General features: G+C 44.0%; 1 pseudogene; it reads left to right on the plus strand.

Annotated features, from left to right (window-relative positions):
- The window catches only part of LOC137167553 (zinc finger protein 585A-like), a 57,612-nt pseudogene that overhangs the window by 1,992 nt on the left and 38,373 nt on the right, over nucleotides 1–17,247 (plus strand).

Raw genomic sequence — 17,247 nt, forward strand, 5'->3', positions numbered from 1 at the left:
GGAAATTTTTTTCCTATTATCCAACCGAGACCTCCCCCACTGCAACTTGAGACCATTTCTCTTTGTTCTGTCATCTGCCACAACTGAGAACAGCCTAGCTCCATTCTTCCTGGAACCCCCCTTCAGGTAGTTGAAAGCTGCTATCAAATCCTCCCTCACTCTTCTCTTCTTCAGACTAAACAAACCTAGTTCCCTCAGCCTCTCCTCATACGTCATGTGCTCCAGCCCCCTAATCATTTTTGTTGTCCTCCACTAGACTCCCTCTAGTTTGTCCATATATTTCCTATAGTGGGGGGCCCAAAACTGGACACAGTACTCCAGATGTGGCCTCACTAATGCTGAATACAGGGGAATAATCACTTCCCTCGGTCTGCTGGCAATGCTCCTACTAATGCAGCCCAATAGCCATTAGCCTTCTTGGTAATAAGGGCACACGGTTGACTCATACCCAGCTTCTTGTCCACTGTAACCCCCAGATTAGAAATTAGTCACAAATTTTTAATAGCGAAGGTAATTATCACTGGAACAAATTACCAAAGGAAATAGTGGATTTTCCATCTATTGATGTTTTCATATCAATACTGGATGAGGTTCTAGAAAATTAGGCTTTAGGTAAATACAGGTAATTGGGGTCAATCAAGGATAACCAGGTCAATTTTAATGGCCTGTGACATACAGGCCAATTAAATAATCTAATGGTCCTGTCTCACCTTAAAGTCTCTGAATATTTGACTCTTAAATTCTGATCCCACAACTAATCACAAACCTGTTTAATATTAAGCATCAGAAAGCTGAAAGAAGTGGTCTGAGTATTAACAACACTGGACACTGAAAACTGAAATGCCATGGTGCAAGTTCAGTCTTTTGAAACCTCCCCAATTGCTCTTTTCACCCTCACAGGCTGCAGAACAACATCCACATTTTGTTCTAGAACTAGATCATCCAACCATCCTGGAACACAAGGAAGGGAAATGGCTGCAACAGAGCCAGTGACCTTCGAGGCAGTGGCTGTGTATTTTACTGAGGAGGAATGGGCTCTATTGGACCCAGATCAGAGAGCCCTCTACAGGGATGTCATGCAGGAGAATTATGAGACTGTGACCTTGCTGGGTAAGGATTTCCATTTCCTCTCTTACTAGAAGCTTTGGAGTCTCTGACGCATCTGGGTCAGCTTCTGTGAAGGTTTCTTAACTGCTCCCCCATATGTCAAGGGGATCAGCCCCAATAGTCCCAAATCACGTGTGAGAGACATGGGACATGAGATTCAGAGACATAACGATGGTGCTACTGTTCCCACAAACAAGGATTTCAGGTGAGACAAACTCACTCTCTTCTACCCCTTCCCAAGGCTAATTCCATTTTCTGGGGCCTCTGACCTGTTTTAGGTCTGAAGGATAGACGAGTTCCTCATGATTTGGCTCTGCCTAAATCCACAGTCACCAGATTTTCAAATGTTCTTCATCTCAATTTTACCCATGTTCCACCTTGGCCCACTATGCTAGGAACGGCATGTACCAGTGTCATGGGGCTGGGTCCAGCTGCTGTTAGTGCCTCCAGGGCTATCTCTTGTGCCAGTGTGATGAATTCCCTGTCTGATCTCCTCTAAGGGCTGGTCTACACTATACAGTTAGGTCAACCTAAGGCAGCTTTGTTAATCTAATTATGTCAGTGTCTACACTACGGCCTTCCTCCCGCGGATGTAAGTGCTCTACTATACCGACATCATAACTCCACCTCCACGAGAGGCGTAAGGCTTATGTCAGTGTAGTTAGGGCAACATGGTGTCTGTGTAGTCACTGGGTCTCTTACATTGGCTGTGTCTGTCTTGTCAATTTCATGGCAGGAGCTCTGAAATTGACAAGAAAGCTGGGTAGCTAGAGCCCAGCTGCTTCCTGCTCCCCTGGAGAGCTGGCTGGCTGAGCCCTGCTCCTGGCTGGGAACAGTTGTCTGTCTCTAGACTGTCTCTGTTTCAGGCTCTAGAGCTGTGAAATTGACAAGGCTGCCATACCTGGAGGGGGTGGGGGGAAAGGGAGCTGAGAAGCCAAGGCAGCTTGACCTTGCTCCCTGTGGGGCGAAGCCCCAGGCGGCTTCCTTCTCTTCCCCCCACCCGCTCCCGGCAGGGCTCTCAGCTCCTAGGTGGATGGAAGCGCTGCTGGTGAGGATGTTCACCACTGACCCAAGAACGGTAGTGTGGACATCAGCCACTGCAGTAAATAATGCAGTGACTAGAAATAGACCTAACATAGGTTGACGTATCACTGTAGTGATAGACGGTTTGTGCCTCACTTCCCTGTCTAGTTCCTGGGTGGGGGATGAGAATAATTTTGTTAAATACTGTGATGTGCTCAGATATAATGCAGCAGACTGTGCAGGTAAGTACCATTGATAGCACAATGGGCCCGGATTTCCATGTGAGATTCCAGGTGCTGCTGTCATTAATGATCTTTGTTTCCTGCAGCAGCAGCAGCAAAAGGTTTACAAGTGTCCTTGTCTCAAAGTCTCTCTCTCTGCTGCTGGTAACCCATCCCCAGTTTAGCTGTTGCAAGTGCCCCAGGACTGTTGTAGTCCATGTGGTGAGTGGGAGAGCTCTTTGGTGACATATTGTCAATAGCAGCAGTCAGGAAGAGTTTCCTGTGCTTGGCTAATACTTTGGCCTCATGGCTGGGTAAAAATTTCATTAAGTAAGTGATAGCATTTAATGAGGTTCTGAGTTTCTGGGGATAAAGCATGATGGTAACTGTTGCTGCTTCTTCATAGAATAGCAGGACTGTCTGCCTTTGAGCACTGGTGGGAATAGAGCGGTTCCTTTGGGTCTGTGGTATGCAGAGTAGCTGGAGTGGATGAGCTGAGCAATCCTTGCTAAGGGGAGAGTTCTGGTTCATGCCTGAAATAGGAAGCAGCATGTCTGGGCTGGGGACAGGGTATATGTGTGGCTATGTGTGGGAATAGACATTCTCTGTGAGAAACTTTGGAGATATCTTCATAGAATCATAGAAGGTTAGGGTTGGGAGGGATCTCAGGAGGTCATCTAATCCAACCCTCTGCTCAAAGCAGGACCAACCACAACTAAACCAACCCAGCCAGAGCTTTGTCAAGTTGGGCCTTAAAGACCTCTAAGGATGGAAATTCCACCACCTCCCTACATAACACATTCCAGTGCTTCATCACCCTCCTAGTGAAAACGTTTTTCCTAATATCCAACCTAGGCCTCCCCTACTGCAACTTGAGACTGTTGCTCCTTGTTCTGTCATCTACTACCACTGAGAACAGCCTAGATCCATCCTCCCTGAAACCCCCCCCTTCAGGTAGTTAAAAGCTGCTATCAAATCCCCCCTCATTCTTCTCTTCTGCAGACTAAATAAGCCTAGTTCCCTCACCCTCTCCTAATAAGTCATGTGCTCCAGCCCCCTAATCATTTTTGTTGCCCTCTGCTGGACTTTTTCCCATTTGTCCACATCCTTCCTGTAATGGGGGCCCCAAAACTGGACACAGTACTCCAAATGAGGCCTCACCAGTGCCAGATAAAGGGGAATAATCACTTCCCTCAGTCTGCTGGCAATGCCCCTACTAATGCAGCCCAATATGCTATTAGCCTCCTTGGCAATAAGGGTATACTGACTCATATTCAGCTTCTTGTCCACTGTAATGGGAAGCAGAAAACTGGACACAACACTCCAAATGAGACCTCACCAGTGCCAGATAGGGGGCAATAATGCAGATTTAACCCAGGTGATTGATACCTGTGTCTGAGCACTAGTGTTAGTCTGGCCAGGGTGTGAGCAGCCACACTGGAAAGCCCTGCCTGAGTTAAAGTGTCCACAGTGGTGCTGCACTCACCCGTATGTGTTGCTATAATTTTTTGGGGCATGTCTCATGGTTTTTAGCACTGCAGGGAGCTGAGCCACTCTGTGATTCTTTCCAAGTGAATTGTGGGAGAATTTGTCTGTCCTTCTGGGCATATGGAGGGAATTGTGGGAAGGCTTTGATGGACTATTAGCCATTGGCTTCATTGCAAATTGGACAAGTTATCAACCTGAGTAAAAGCAGCACCTGGGCTTTAGCCTATGTCTCCAAATGAGCCAGCCAACTGGGATTTACATCTATTGAAGGGATTAGGAGACTGTGACTAGATACTGTGTCCAGTTCTGGCATTCACACTCTAAGAAGAATGTTGCCAAATTAGATAAGGGCTTATAAGAATGCTTTGGGGTCTGGAAAATCTGCTTTAGCCTGAGTGCCTTAAGAAGCTCAGTCTATTTAGTTCATCCAGGAGACAGTTAAGAGGTGCTGTGAACAGAACCAAAAATACCTACATGGGGAGAAGATTTCTGACAGAAGAGTGCTCCTGGATAAATCCAGGCTAGTGATGATGTACAGATGTTTAACTGTGAGGCGAGTTAGTCATTGGAGCAACTTAACCAGGGATGTGGTGGATAGTCCATCACTTGGAGTCTTTAATTCAAGCCTGAATGTCTTTTTTCTAATAAATATAGTCTAGCTCAATCTCAAGATATGGGCGCGATGCAGGAATTTCTTTGTGAGGTTCTCTGGTCTGTGTTTTATGCAGGAGATCAGATAAGATGATCACAATATTCCTTTCTGGTCTTAACTTATATGAATCTATGTCTGCAGGTCTGTACATTAGTCAGAAAACTGGTCAGTCTTGTCTCTGGACTCAAGCCCGAATCAGCAAACCATCCCTATTCACCAAACACCTAAACATGGGTTTAATTCCATAAAACTCAAAGGGACTCAAGCATTGAGTTGAAATGATTTCACTTGGGAGATTTCTGAATAAGCTTGGTGGGATTTGTTTGGATGGAGCCTCCCCTGCATCTCAGGAAAAGAAGGAGTGAGAGCAGCAAAATAAGAACAATGAACTTCAAAAAACAAACAAACCAGACTTTACCAAATTCAGAGAACTAGTAGGCCTGGTCCCATGGGAAGAAAATCTAAGGGAAAAAGGAGTTTGGGAAAGCTGGCTTTTTCTCAGTAAGATAATATTAAAGGCACAACAGCAAACTATCCTGAAAGAAAGATAGGAAGAATTGTAAGAGGTCAATATGACTGCATCAGAAGCTTTTTAATGACCTGAAAATCTAAAGTGGAAACAAGAAACATGAACAAAATGCTATGAAAGAATAGCACAAACATGTAGGGGCAAAATCAGGATGACTAGAGCACAAAATGACTTACACATAGCAAGGGACATACATTTATAGAATCTCTTATTGCTTTTTATTAGAATCAAGAGAAAGATGACGAAATGGGTAAGTCAACTACTTGGAGGGGAAGGAGATGTAACAGCAGATGACATCAAGAAGGCGGAGCTTTTTAATGCCTATTTTGTGTCTGTCTTCACTTGAAAAGTGAATGGTGACCAGATACTTAACATGTTAATTAATGTTAATGCATCCAAGGAAGTGGGTTTCTGCCCATGAAAGCTTATGCCCAAATAAATGTGTTAGTCTTTAAGGTGCCACAGAACTCTCGCTGTACAGCTAATATTAACAACAAGGGAGAAGGAGCAGAAGTCAGAACAGGGAAAGAACAGATTCAAGAATATTTAGTAAAATAGAAGCATTTGGCAAGGCCTAATGAAATTTACCATATGGTATTTAAGGAACTAGCTGAAGCAATCTCAGAACTATTAGCATCTATCTTCAAGAATACATGAAGGGTGCGGTTCCGGAGGACTGAAGAAGGGCAAACAAAGTACCTGTCTTTAAAAATGGTAACAAAGAGGACTTGGGGAGTTAAATACCAGTCAGCCTAACTTCAATACATAGAAAGATACTGGAACAAATTATTAAACAATCAATTTTAATGCACATACAGGATAATTGGATTGCAAGTAATAGCCTTCATGGATTTTTCAAGAAAAAAATCATGCCAAATCTATTTAATTTTCTTCTTTGTCAAGGTTACTGGCCTAGTGGATAGGTAGGAAGCACTAGACATGGTTCATCTTGATTTTAGTAAAGTGTTGACACAGTCTGAAGTTATGTTCTCATAAGCAAACTAGGGAAATATGGTCTAGATGGAACTATTATAAGGTGGGTGAACAGTTAGAAAAGTTATACAGAAAAAGTAGTTATCCATGTTTTGCTGTCAGACTGAGAGGGATGCTTTGGGGTGTGTCCTGAGTCTGGTACTAGTCAATATTTTCATTAGCTACTTGGGTAATGGAGTGGAGAGTATGCTTATCAAATCTGCAGATGATACCAGGATGGGAGTGATTACAAGCACTTTGGAGGACAGGATTATAATTCAAAATGAATTTGACAAATTGGAGAATTGGTCTGAATTCAGCAAGATAGAATTCAGTAAAGAAAAGTGTAAAGTACTCCACATATGAAGGAAAAAGCAAATGCACAGTGACGAAATGGGGAATAACTGACTACTCAACAAACTGAAGAAAAGGATCTAGTGGTTATGGTGAATCACAAATTGCATATAAGTGAACAGTGTGATGCAGTTGCTAAAAAGGCTAATATCATTCTGTAGTTTATTTATAAGAATGTTGTATAAGACACAGGAGTTAATTGTCCAGTGACTCTGCATTAGAAAAACCCCATCTAGAGTTCTGTGTCCAGTTTTAGGCACCACACTTCTGGTCTGATATAACTACATCGCTTAGGGATGTGAAAAAATTGACACCCCTGAGCAACAGTTATACTGACCTCACCCCCTATAGACAGCACTATGTCAAAGAGAGAGCTTCTCCCACTGACATAATTACTGCCTTTCAGGGAGGTGGATTAGCCAACAGGAGAGCTCTCTCCCATCATTTTAGAGTGTCTTAATTAAAGCAATACAGTTACACAACTACACCAATGCAGTGTGTAGCAAGTTCACGCAGGCCCTCCTGTTGCTCAGGTCTTCTGCACCCACACACTACTCAGAAATCTCAGCTTCATGCTCCCTCCAGGGAGGTTTATTTACAAGTTGCTTACCCACCACCTTCTACTTACAAACAGTCCAGCTTAACCACTCACTCTCCTAACCACTCTGTGGCTCCTCCCTTTCTGGCTTCCCCCTCCCCCCTGCACTGCCTGCCTCTGAGCCTTTTATAGCCCCTGGCTTATGGGGCTGGCAGCTGCTTCCTATTGCCCACTGTGTGCAGGCTTACTCAGCTGGCTCCAATTCTCCTTTCTTAATTGGGTCACGTGACAGTGGGCTGGCTCAGCTTTCTTTGCCTAGCACCCTGTCACCCAGTGTTTAAGTGTTGACCTGCCCTAAGAAAGATGTGGACAAGTTGGAGAGAGTCCAGAGGAGAGCAACAAAAATTATACAAGGTTTAGTGACCTATGACTACACTCTACAGAAAAGAAGAATGAGGGGGGATTTGATAGCAGCCTTTAACTACCTGAAAGGTGGTTCCAGGGAGGATGGAGCTAGGCTGTTCTCAGTGGTGGCAGATGACAGAACAAGGAGCAATGGTCTCAAGTTGCAGTGGGGGAGGTCTAGGTTGGACATTAGGAAAATGTTTTTCACTAGGAGGGTGGTGAAGCACTGGAATGGGTTATCTAGGGAGGTGGTGGAATCTCCATCTTTAGAGGTTTTTAAGCTGTGGCTTGACAAAACCCTCTCTGGGATTATTTAGCTGAGGTTAGTCCTGCTCTGAGCAGCAGGTTGGACTAGATACCTCCTGAGGTCCCTTCCAACTCTATGATTCTATGACAAAGGGTTAAAAAATAGGCATATTCAGTCTTGAAAAGAGAAGATTGGGAGAAGACCTGATAATTCTTCAAATCTGCTAAGGGCTGTTATAAAGAACAGTGATCAATTGTTCTTCATGGCCATTGAAAGTAGGACAAGAAGAAGTGGGTTTAATCTGCAGCAAGGAAGGTTTAGTTTTGATATTAGGAAAAACTTTTCAACTCGAAGGATAGTTCAGCACTGGAACGGGTTACCGAGGGACGTTATGGAATCCTCAACATTGTGGTTTTTAAGAACAGCTGTCAGGGATGATCTAGGTTCACTCAGCTCAGGAGGGTGGGCTAGATAGCCTGCCAAGGTCCCTTCCAGATCTACATTACTGTAATTCTACAGTTTCTGCCCAGGTGAGAGGAGAATTACAGTGGTCTTGTCTTGGGTCTGTGCTGTATGGAACAGGCTGAGGGGGTGAGGAGAGCTAGATCCAGGCCTGTGGTGTCAGCCAGCAGCTGTCTGCAGGGGTAGAGCTGGTCTCATGGGTGATTGGAAAGGGCAGATTGCACATTTATCAGCAAGGGGGTGAGGCTCTACTGAGATCCCATGCTCTCTGTGTTGCACTGGGGGCAGGGTCTAGTGATTTTTCTTTCCTGGCCTTGGCTGGCATTTCCTTTGTTTATTTCTTCACATCTTCTGTTAGGGAAGCACCACTTAGCTGCCCCATTAAAGGATCACAGCCCCAATGAGCTAGGCACTGCACAGTCACCAACTTACGGACCGTCTCCACCCCAAAGAGCTCACAGTCTAAGTCATAGCTTCCTGTTCTGGTTTGTGTTAGAGAAGGATATGGGTGACTTTGTGCTAACTGGCCGAGGGCTCTGCTGTTATATAGAAGTGCTGGGATCTGCCTGTGTTCACCAAAAGAATATCATGTAAGGTCTCGAATAAAAGCCTGTGCCACACTGGTCATTCTATCCACTGTGAGATGTATGTCAGAAAATATGTGAGAGGTTGTGTGTGTATATACTAAAATTATATATATGTTCGCTTGGTCTGTAGCTAAAAGCAGATCATGCAAAGGGAGCATGTCTTGAGACAAACTCCTTCACATAGGGGTTGGAGATACTATCTCCATGCTGGGGGGGGGGGACACTGTATATTATATGCTATACCATAGCATTCTTCTTAGTTATTCAGTGCTAATGAAGAGTTGGTAGAGACTTCAGCAAGAAAGTAACAGGAAGAGGTCAACTGCCTGAGTGGGAGGGAACCCTATCTTGAAGTGTACTCAAAAGGCTGTGCTGCTATATTGGAGTGCAGAGAGACACCTCGCATCTTTCACCTATGAAATAAACTGACTGAGTTTGCTTCATGAAATGGGAATCACAGTCAGGCTTGGCTGAAAACACTGGAGAGAACTTTGAGTGAGGTAATGTTCCTTAGACAGGAGGATAACTTGCTAGTTAAGTTTAGGCTTTAGCATGAATGTCATGATGTTTTTACACATAACCATTTGTTCACATCTCCCACACTGATTTTCATTTGAATCTCTATTCTTCCTTAAATAAATTTCATTTTGTTTTATAATTGAATTCATGTGCTGTGTGTAATACAGGAGTGGTGGTCTAAGATAAAAACTGGCAAACTGTGGCACACTGTTCCTTTGGGAACAGAAGATCTGGGATTTCTGTGGGTATCAGTGATTGGGGCCAGCTATCACAGGGGTAACTTTGATGTGCCTGCAGCTTCAGGGACTGGAGTGCATCTGTTGTCAGCCTGCCAGGCAAACAGAGGACTGGTGTAGCCCAAAGGAGAGTGCATGAATGGCTGGCAGGCTGGTGGTGTTAAGGAGTGAACACTCAGCTGGCATAGACTATTGGGATTCCCTCCTAGACTTTTCCACTCACTTATCCAGAATACCTTGTCCAGCTCTGAGAGAACACTTCATCCAGTTCTCTGGGATCGAAAAACCTCAGTCCAACTCTAGATTTCATCATTCATGTATCCTTGATCAGAGTCAAATATAGGGGGTGGGCATAGGGCATATCACACATCCAAAGTTACACAGAAAACCTCTTTCTTCATATACATTTGCACATTGTGTTGGATCACATGTTTTGGGATTGGCTTGGTTACTTTGCAGGAATCGATCTCTGTGCAGCATGCTCTGTCCATTCATTGCCTACACTCGACCAGGTCTTTACCTCATTTCTACATTTCTAACATATCTTGTCCATTGTTAGTAAATGGTTCCCTGGGTGTTCTCCCTCTTATCTTAGCTGGCTCAGACATTCTGTCTTTTTAGCCTACTGACTATTTTCTTATTTTATTTAGCACAAACATTCTGTTTTCATCCTAATGATCTGTTCACATCCCTAATTCTATCCTCCAAGAAATGGGGCCTCCCCTTATGTGTCAATTATTCACCTCAGGACAGGCTTCAGCAACACAGGCAAGACTCCCTCATGTTGGAGGCAGGTGATAACAAAGTGACTCACAGCCCTGGATGCAATGAGAAGCATCACAGGAGGTGGGGGGCAGGGCAGATTGGCTGGAAACTGGTTATACCCAGATACCTACTGAGTGTAGCAATTCTACTCAGCTCACCATGGAAATAATTTAAGGCTATTCCCTGGGCAGACTGGATGAATCCTTGCTCTAGATTAGTGTGTTATCATGGGATATTGTACGATTTATTGCCCACTCCCTCTACGGTGGGTGTGGGGAGAGGAAGAAGCCTCTCTGGGTGGACTACTCAGGTCCTGGGTCTGGAAGTAATAACATCACTGACCTTACTGAACAAGATCAACACTTGTTTCTTTGCCCCCCAAGCAGGATTTCCCATTCCCAAACCTGATGTGATCTCCCAGCTGGAACGAAGGGAGGAGCCATGGGTTCCCAATCTCCAGGGCTATGAGGATAGCGAGATCTCGGGAGACGGCCATGCAGGTGAGGAATCAGCTGCCTGAGAAACTAATTGTATCCTCTAGGCGGACATCACTCAAGGGTTTTCATTAAGCCTGTCTGAGCATTCAGCCCCGCCTTCATCTATATTCAGAGGATATGGAGGAAGGATGGGTTCCCTTCTCTCTCTTCTCTGGGGTATGATTTGGGAGGGTGGGGTGCATTTAGGTCCTGATATTTCAATCTCCTCAGCCCAGTTATTTGTGTTTGTTTCCCCGTTCTCTCTTCCTCTTTCTGAGGTTTCTTCTACCCCCCGAGGGAATGACTCCTCTCTGGATTCTTTCTCTATCCCAGCAGGTGATGCAACACTGAATGAGAATGAGGAGGAAAATCCTCAGCAGCAAGTTCCTGAGCAAGTGGAATTGTACAGGATGATATCAGGAAAAGCCAAAAAGGATGTGTCTCAGAGTCCTGATCATACAGATGCCTGGGATAGTCAGCACAGCTCAGAGAGGCAACAGGAAAACCAGCCAAGGGAGAGATGGGATAAATCCTCTCAGAAGAGAAGAGGGAACAACAAAATCAAATACATTGTTCAACAGAAAATCCCTACAGGAGAGAGACCCTATATGTGCAGTGATTGTGGGAAAAGCTTCCGTTGGAGATCAGCCCTTATTACTCACCAGAGAATCCACACAGGGGAAAAACCCTACAAGTGTCCTGACTGCGAGAAAAGCTTCAGACAGATCTCAGCCCTTACCTATCATCAGATAATCCACACGGGAGAGAAACCCTATAACTGCCCTGACTGCGGGAAAAGCTTCAATCAGAGCTCACATCTTATTAAGCATCAAAGAATCCACACTGGTGAGAAACCCTATAGCTGTCCCGAGTGCAGGAAAAGCTTCAGTCAGAGCTCACACCTCATTATTCACCAGAGAATCCACACGGGGGAGAAACCCTTTAAATGCCTGGAATGCGGGAAAAGCTTCAGTGTGAACTCACACCTTGCCGCACATGAGCGAATCCACAGAGGAGAGAAGCCCTATAAATGTTGCAACTGTGAGAAAAGCTTCAGTCAGAGTTCATACCTTATTATTCACCAGAGAATCCACACAGGGGAGAAACCATTTAAATGCCCAGAATGTGGGAAAAGCTTCAGTGCAAGCTCAAATCTTGCCGCACATCAGAGAATCCATAAGGGAGAGAAGCCCTATAGGTGCCCCAACTGTGAGAAAAGCTTCAGTCAGAGCTCAGCCCTCACTAATCACCAGAGAATCCACACGGGAGAAAGACCCTACAGATGCAATCAGTGTGGGAACAGCTTTAGTCAGAGCTCAAACCTTATTTCACATCAGAGAATCCACACAGGACACAAACACTAGAAGTATACTGTCTCGTGATTGGCCAAGAGAATAACACCTTTGCCAATTCCCCTGAATCTCAGAGGGTCGGGCCAGGCTGGAGTGGCCATATAATGAGGACATGTAATAGTTATTAAAGCAGAGAATTAAACCATCTTTCTGGAACTGAGTTGTGGAGAGCCAGAGGCTGAGATAAGATTTCCATGTTGTGATGGGATTTGATTATTACTGTTTGAGAAGCTCTCAAAAGCCTCTGTTCTGCTCCTACATTTACGCTAGGACTCACTTTAGCTTATATACTGTGACTTCTCATTTATTCTTGATAGTGTCTTAAAGCCACATCCATCATGGGAATTAGGTATTGTGTCACTCAGCAGCACAATCATGGAATCATGGAAGTGTAGAACTGGAAGGGACCTTGAGAGGTCATCTAGTCCATTCCATCGACTCAAGACAGACTACATAATAACCACACCATTCCTGACAGATGTTTATCGAATCTGCTCTTAAAAGCCTCCAGTGATGGAAATTTCACAACCTCCCTAGGCAATCTGTTCCAGTGTTTAACCTCCCTGACAGTTAGGAAGTTTTTCCTAATGTCCACCTTAAACTTCTCTTGCTGTAACTTAAGCCCATTGCTTCTTGTCCTGTCCTCAGAGGTTAAGGAGAACTATTTTTCACCCTTCTCCTTGTAACAACTGTTTATGTTCTTGAAAACTGTTATGTCTCCTCAGTCTTCTCTTCTCCAAACTAAACAAACCCATTTTTTACTATCTTCCTTCATAGGTCATGTTTTCTAGACCTTTAATCATTTTTACTGCTCTCCTGCAGACTCTCTTGAGTTTGTCTACATCTTTCCTGAAATGTGAAACTCAGAACTGGACACAATACTCCAGCTGAAGCCTTATCAGTGACGAGTAGAGTGGAAGAATTGTGTCTTGCTAACAACACTCCTGCTAATACATTTCAGAATGGTGATTGCTTGTTTTGCAACAGTGTGACACTGTTGACTCATATTAAGTTTGTGATCCACTATAGCCCCCAGATCCCTTTCCACAGTACTCCTTCCTAGGCAGTCATTTCCTATTTTGTATGTGTACAACTCATTGCTCCTTCCTAAGTGGAGCACTTTGCGTTTGTCCTTACTGAATATCATCCTATTTACTTCAGACCATTTCTCCAGTTTGTCCAATCATTTTAAATTTTGCTCCTATCCTCCAAAGCACTGGCAACCCCTCCCAGCTTGGTATTGTCCACAAACTTTATAATTGTACAATGCATAAATTGTAGAAAATCAAGGAGTAACACTGAGTTAGGGTGATTTGAAATGGGGTCTTCCACAAATCCCAATCCAAATGAGTACCTAAACCACTAGGCTAAAAGTTTTGAGGGTCAGCCTCCTCCTTCCTATCTCCCAACTGAGAATGCAATTTACAAAACTCAGTACACTAGGCAGGGAGCAGCTTAAGCTAGTGCCTGGGAGATGTCAATGAGAGGGGTGTGTCCTTAAACCCCTCTGAAGCCCCCGTAAAACCTCTGAAGGAGGTAGGTGCTTAAATCCAGATGTCTGATTCTCAAACTGGGACCCAGTCTGGGAGGCATGTCCAGAAGCCACCTATCTCCACAGTAAATGGCAGCAGCCTTTCCTCATAACCTTTAGCCCTGTAGTTAGGGTACTCACCCAGGATGCAGGAGATCTCTTGTTCAGGCCTCCCCTCTACATAATGAGGAAAAATGATTTGAACAGAAATAAAGAGAGAATGATAATGAGTCATAAGCCACACGCCAGGTAAGAGATTCAGGGTTCAGTCCTCAAGCTCCAATGATTCTTTGTTTAAATATTTAGTCATAATGGAACAGTTTCAACAAGAGAAACTGAGGGAGCCCTAACACTGACTATCCTCTTGAGAGGTGGCAGATCCCTGTTCAGACCCCTTCTCCCCATCAGGCAGAGGGGTGATTTGAATTGGTCTTTCACAAGTCACAATCTAGACAAGTACCATAACCGCTAGCCAAAAGGTTATGAAGGAGGGTTCCCTCCCTCTGGCTGATTTTCAAGTGTGCATGCCCAGAGGAAGAAGCGTGGGGCCTAGAGCACTTTTAGTGTAAAAACCTAGCTGCTGAGTGGGTGTAAATGCCTACAGGGTTAGGTGTCAGCCACGTGGGAGTTTTGTGACTCACAGTGGTGCTTTAAAATGGGAGTTAGGTGCCTACGTACCTTTGTGAATTCCACCCTGGGTTAAAAACATTCATGCCTTGAGGAACAATGATGGGCTCAGTAAGATTAAAATGCAACAAACTGGGCTGTGGGCTCTGAGTGGATGGTGGATTATTTGTGATCTTCTTGCTTTGAATGAAGATCCGAGTTTCTTGAATTTGGAGTGCTTTCTCTGTGGAGGACAAATGTATGAAAATGGATCTCTGTGGGCTGTGATGCAGGCACCAGGAAAGTATCTGAAAAGGTTTATTTTACACTGTACAATCTAGCAACTCTAACCACCGTGGGATTTTGCTTTTTAGTCTCTTTACTTCCCATGAATTCAGGGTTTATTTTGCATTGTATAATCTAGCAACAGTAATTACAGTGGGGCTGTGCCTTTTATTCCCTTTTTTCCCCATGAATTCATAGATCTAGGAGGTTTTACTATATGTCTGAGTTACTGATTATTACTAGTAGAGTTACAAACTTACACTGTTGTGGGTCTGCAAGTCTCATTTTTGATATACGTATCCACTACACAGTCCAGTAATGAGGAGATAAACTCTGACTAAATTCCACAGAGTTGTTAATTAATCTTATTACGTTTAGAATTTAGGTTAATTAAATACACAGTAGTTTTATTGTAATTTTGTAGTTTGTTATCTCACAAATACCACAAAGTTTACTTAAGAATCAGGACAATGTAAATACAGATAAATTAATTCCCTGCAATGTAAAAATACCTGATCAACAGAGTATGGAACAAAAGAAACAATAAGATTTTATTTTAAATTTAAGTTGCTTCTTATATGAACTAGTGATAAGGATGGGTGAAAAGAAGGTCACAGTCACTGGGCTAGAAAGAGAATACAGATTACTTACCTGGAACTGGCATATGATAGGATCACTGAAGTTAGGCCATGTCTACATGGTTAAGATTTTCTGGTATACATTTTTCTCCTGTACCTATACAGGGGGAGGTCTAGGTTGGACATTAGGAAAAAGTTTTTTACTAGGAGAGTGGTGAAGCACTGGAATGGGTTACCTAGAGAGGTGGTGGAATCTCCATCTTTAGAGGTTTTTAAGCTGAGGCTTGACAAAGCCCTGGCTGGGATGATATAGTTGAGGTTAGTCCTGCTTTGAGCAGGGGGTTGGACTAGATGACCTCCTGAGGTCCCTTCCAACTCTAATATTCTATGATTCTATAGTGAAAGTGAGTGTCCACACTGGTTCATGCTGGTTTAAACTACTTCCCTAGTGAATCATTGCATATGCACAGCTCTGCAATTTTTCAAAATAAGTGCACAGCATTCCTGGCAGTTATCCCATGGTGCAAGTTCCACAGCCAGGCTCTGTGCATTCTGGGATTTTTCACATGGTGCATTGTGGAATACCTTCCAGTACCTACTGGAATTTTGGTACTTCAGATCATGGCCCATCTCCTGAGAATTGATCATTCTTTTTGTAGAAACAAATTCTAGTTTCCAACTGCTGCCAGGGGCCATACAGGAAACATTGCTGAGTATCCTGATCCTGAAAGTCATTAATACAAATAAGCTGCTCCACATGAATTGGCTTTCACACAAACAGATGGCCTTAGATGGTTGGGAGTCAGCCACAGCGATACAAGTATGGAAGAAGGAAGAGGAGACAGAACTTCAGTGCAGAGTTCACCCAGAGCTGCAGTGGTGGAGCACCAACATGAAAGTTCACCTCAGCATGGAGATGTGTGTGGCCATCACCATCTTGAAGTTCCACACCCTTGACAGCCACAGGTCAGTAGCTCATCATTTTATTGGGGGTAGATGAATTGTTGGGACTGTTCTTATGGAGTCGTGTGCTGCTATGAAGGATGCTGCTGGGCTGGGACATAAAACTTGGCAATGCACATGGATTTGCATGGAAGGGGTCCCAAATTGTGCATGGTCTATTGATGGGACCCACATTCCTGATATTTATCCACAAGCCTAGGCCTCAGAATTCTTCATAAGAAAAGGAGATGGTACTGCAAGGCTTCTTTGATCACCATGGAACAACTGAACAGGTTTATTAATCTTTCTCCTGCATCCTGACTTAACATATATATAGTTAGAAAGATCTGTTATCTGGTGACCTCCAAGAGAAATATATGGCTGTAAGGGAAGGTATAAACAAAGGGCTCTCAATGTCTCCACACATTCCAAACCCTAAAAAAGCAACATGTCTTGCCCCCTGCTTCTTACAGATTTCTATTGAATATTTTGAATAAGCTAAACCCTATCTGCCGTATCATTCATCAATTAAAACTCACAATTCATGGGGACCACAATGTGAAATAAATCTTTCCTGACCCCCCACTTCTGGCCTTCAAAGAATCCCTCAACCTCACCAAGCTCATCAGAAGCAAGTTCTGCTCAGAACAAGACTCATCAACTCAAAGTGATGCCAGACCCTGCCAGAACAAAAGATGCAAAATCTGCAGCCTTGACTCCACTGCTATAATCATAGAAGATTGGGGTTGGAAGGGACCTCACAAAGTAATTCAGTCCAATCCCCTGCTCGAAGCAGGAACAACCCCAACTTAACCCACCCCAGTCAGAGCTTTGACAAGCCGTACCTTAAAAACCTCTAAAAATGGAGATTCCACCACCTCCCTAGGTAACCCATTTCAGTGCTTCACCACCTTCCTAGTGAAAATGTTTTTCCTAATATCCAACCTAGACCTCCCCTACTGCAACTTGAAAGCATTCATGCTAGTTCTCATATCTGCCACCACTGAGAACAGCCTAATTCCACCCTTCTGGAACCCTCCTTCAGGTAGTTAAAGGCTGCTATCACATCCCCCCTCATTCTTCCCTTCTGAATACTAAACAAACCAAGTTTCCCCAGCTTCTCCTCATAAATCATGTGCTCCAGTCCTCTAATCATTTTTGTTGCCCTCTGCTGAACTCCCTCCAATTTTTCCACATCCTTTCTGTAGTGGGTGGCCCAAAACTGGACACAATACTCCAAATGAGGCCTCACCAGTGCCGGATAGAGTGGAATAATCACTTCCCTCAATCTGTTGGCAATGCTCCTACTAATGCAGCCCAATGTTGACTCATATCCAGTTTCTTGTCTACCGTAACCCCAAGGTCATTTCTG

This window comes from Emydura macquarii, unplaced genomic scaffold (assembly GCF_026122565.2).
Source record: "Emydura macquarii macquarii isolate MOO-44397 ecotype Brisbane River unplaced genomic scaffold, CSIRO-AGI_Emac_v2 contig_2935, whole genome shotgun sequence".
Taxonomy (NCBI): domain Eukaryota; kingdom Metazoa; phylum Chordata; order Testudines; family Chelidae; genus Emydura; species Emydura macquarii.